Here is a 4,270-nt window from a genome sequence, read left to right on the forward strand (position 1 = left end):
GGATCAATAATCAAAAATCTCCCACCACCACCAACAAAAAAGCCCTGGACCTGATGGCTTCACAAGTGAATTCTACCAAATATTTAAAGAACTGATACTGTCCTTCTTAAACTTTTCCAAAAAAAACTGAAGGAGGGAAACACTTCCTACTCATCCTATGAGGCCACAATTATCCTTATAGCAAAGCCAGAAAAAAGACACGACAGGAAAACTGCAGACCAATATCCCTTATGAACACTGATGCAAAAATTCTCATCAAAACACTAGCAAATTGAATTCAGCAGCATATTAAAAGGATTATACACCATGACCACTGGGATTTATAACTGGGATGAAAGAATGGTTCAACATATAAAAATCAATCAATGTGATACACCACAGTAAGAAAATAAAGGGAAAAAGCACATAATGACCTCAGTTGATGCAGAAAAAGCATTCACCAACTTCAATACCCTTTAATGATAAGAACACTCGAACTAGGAATAGAAAAAATCTGCCTCAACATAATAAAAGCCATATATGAAAATTCCACAGCAAATGTCATACTCAATGGTGAAAAACCGAACACTTTTCCTCTCAGATCAGGAACAAGGCATGGCTGCCTACTTTCACCACTTCTGTTCAACAAAGTACTGGAAGTTCTAGCCAGAGAAATTAGGCAAGAAAACATCCTTCCAAATTAGAAAAGAAGATGATCTCTATTTGCAGATGATATGACCTTATATGGGCATACATTGGAGCTATTGCAGGTTTGGTTCCAAACCACCACAAAAAAGTGAATATCGCAATAAAGCCAGTCACATGAATTTTTTGGTTTCCCAGTGCATATGAAAGTTATGTTTGGGGACTTCCCTGGAGGTCCAGTGGTTAAGACTCTGTGCTTCCACTGCAGGGGGCCCGGTTCAGTCCCTGGTCAGGGAACTAGGATCCCACGTGCCATGCAGCACAGCCAAAAATAAAAAAAATTTTTTTTAAAGTTATGTTTGCACTATACTGTAGTCTATTAAGTGTGCACCAGCACTATGTCTGAAAAGCAGTGTTACATACCTGAAGTAAAAAATACTTTATTGCTAAAAAAATGCTATCACCTGAGTCTTCAGCAAGTTATAGTAGTAACATCAAAGATCACTGATCACAGATCACCATGACAATATTATAACAATAGAAAATATTGCGAGAAATATTAACAGAAATATTGCAAGAATTACCAAAATGTGACACAGAGACACGAAGTGAGCAAATGCTTTTGGAAAAATGGCACCGATAGACATGCTTGATGCAAGCTGGCCACAAACCTTCGAATACCGCATTATTGTAAAAACCAAAATAAGGCAAAGTGCAATAAAATGAGGTATGCCTGTATGTAGAAAACCCTAAAGATTCCACCCAAAAAACCTGTTAGAACTAATAAATTAATTGAGCGAAGTAGCAGGATACATAGTCAAGACACAAAAATCAGTTGTATTTCTCTACACTAGTAATCAATGACCTGAAAGGGAAATTTACAAAAACAATTCCATCTGCAAAAGCATCAGAAAGAATAAAATACTTAGGAATTGATTAAAGAGGTGAGAAACACGTGCAATAAAAACTACGAGACACAGCTGAAAGGAATTAAAGAAGACATAGGTAAATGAAAACACATTCCACATTCATGGATTGGAAGACTTAATATTTTTAAAACGTCCCACCCCCTACCTTGGAGTGCCCACAAGAGACAAACTTCCTCACTCCCACTTTTGGGAGGATGAGACATTTCCCTAGTCCTCCCTTTCATGAAGGAGGCAGGAAGTTCTTGTTCCAGCTTTATGCAGGGGTCTCAATTCCAGCTTCCTGTCTTGGTGGGTCAATGTCATGTCTTTTATTTCTGTGCTGGTATTAAAACCCCAGCTCCTAATGGTGAGGGTCTATATTGGCATACATTTCCATTCTGACCCAGGAAAGTGATGCTTCTCTCTAGCTAGTCAGTGTATTTAATATTTGTATCATATTTTATACAGCAGTCTGTGTATTTGTAGAAATATGAGGAGCATGGGATGCATTACGTCAATCCGCCCAATTGCCAGAACTGAAAGTTGGAGTCTGCTTCCAATTTTTCAGTATTATAAATAACGCTATGAGGAATATCTTTGCCCATTAATCTTCATGCACATCTCTGGTTATTTTCTTTGGATAAATGCCTAGAAATGGTCAAAGAGTATGAACGTTTTTAAAGTATTTGATATATAATGCCCCACTGGCAACCTCAAAGAATGCACCACTTTACATTCCCTGAGAATTCCTGTTTTCCTGCACCCTCATCAACATTTGGGAACTTAAAAAAAAAAAAAAACGTCTACTTAGACTAAACATATAGCGTAAAAACAGTATTTTTTACATTTTTAACAGGTTAGAAAAGAATCCATAGAAGAATAAAATAGTGTGACATATGAAAATTCTATGAAATTCAAATTTCAGTATCAATAAAGACAGTATTTTATTGGTACACAACTAGATCCATTCATTTACATGTTATCTATGGTTGCTTTCAAGTTGCAATGGCAGAGAGTAGTTGTGACAGAGATCTATGGCTTGCAGTGCCTAAAATATGCACAGACAAGGTTTGCTGACCCGTGTGAGAACAAGAAGCCAGAAACAAAAGATTACATGTAGTATGCATGTTCCTGATAGAACGTTGAGAAACGGGAGAAGTCAGGAGAGTGGTAACCCAAAGAGGGTCAGTGTAGTAACTGGAAAAGGCCAGGAGGGGGCATCTCAAGTGCTGATCTGGCTGCCAGTTAGATGCATGAGTTTGGTTTGTAAAAATTCATGGAGGTTTACACTTACGATCTGTGCACTTACCAGTCAATAAGTTATGCTTCAACACAAATTTTAGAAAGAAAAAAAGAGTGATGGGGGTGGGCACTGCTTGGCCACATCTGGGAACATAGAGTTACATCAGAGCACGCCAACATGTCTTCGGTATTTTCTCATTTTCTGTTTCTTAGCTCTTCTTCTATAGCTCAGTTTTCATTGCTTTCCTCATTATCTTTCTTCCCCTGCTTTAGGGGGAGGAACTCCTCTTAGGTTGGCAGACCTATTCTGTGATGAATAGGAGGTAAGCGGCTGTTAGACAGGTCCGTGCATTTGTCACAAATATTTATTGCTATGTGACAAATCACCTTCAAGATTAATGGCTTAAACAACAATATTTTATTGTTTGCTCATGATTCTGTGGGTCAGGCAGGACTCAGCGAGGGGATTCTTTGGCTGCACGTGGCATGGGCCGCAGTCATGCACGGGGCTGCACAGCTGTCTGGGATGGATGGTGCAAGAAGCCTTACCTCCCAGAGTCTGGCTCCTCAATGCTCCTTTCCACATGGTTCTCCTGGGCTGCCTGATAGCATGGCGGGCTCAGAGTCATCAGACTTCTTACATGGCGGCTGACTCCTAAAAGCAAGAAAGTGGAAGCACCTGTTCTCTTAAGCCTGGGCATGGAAGTCCAAGAACTTCACTTCTACCATATTATATCAGTCAAAGAAAGCCATGGGTGTGCTCATTCTAGAAGAGGGGAAATATTGCATGTATGCGACGATGTCGTAATAAAAAGCAAGATAAATAAGCTAAAAATATTTTTATAAAGAAGAGGGGAAATGGACTCCCTTCTTGATGTGAGGAACAGAAATGCATTTGTGACCTTCATTAATCTACCCAGAACTTTATCTAGGGTGATAGTAGCTGAGTTGGCTGGAGCTCACCACACTTCCTGGAGCTTCCGGGGTGCTAGAGCCTCAACGGATTATAGCAGATACACCCCCACCCCTTTCCATATCATGGGAGACTTCTGTCCAACTATTAATGTGACATGTTCATGTTCCAGTCACCCAAGTGCCATTTGTGAGAACTCAATATACACACGCAATTTAATAATTTGTAGAGACAATTTACAGAGTTAACTGAATTGCAACTTGTCATCTTTTCATTTAAAAGAAATAAATGGAACTATGTCGTCTGCTGAGCATGAAACTCAAACAGCACCATATCACTGCAACAGTGATTACTGTTACCTGAATTCTTGTGTAGACCAATGCTTCCCAAACGTGAACGTGCGGAGGTCCGAATGAGGCCAGATGGTGGACCACAGAGTGTGACTCTCACTGTGGTGGGGCACGATTAGACCACAGTAGAATTCAACCAATCAGAGCTCAGTACCATCCAAAGCACATACCGGCTGCAAACAGGGTTATTTGGACCCTCCATCAACACTCCCTAGTTAAACTGGCATAGAGTT

The sequence above is a fragment of the Balaenoptera acutorostrata genome, chromosome X (assembly GCF_949987535.1).
Source record: "Balaenoptera acutorostrata chromosome X, mBalAcu1.1, whole genome shotgun sequence".
NCBI lineage: Eukaryota > Metazoa > Chordata > Mammalia > Artiodactyla > Balaenopteridae > Balaenoptera > Balaenoptera acutorostrata.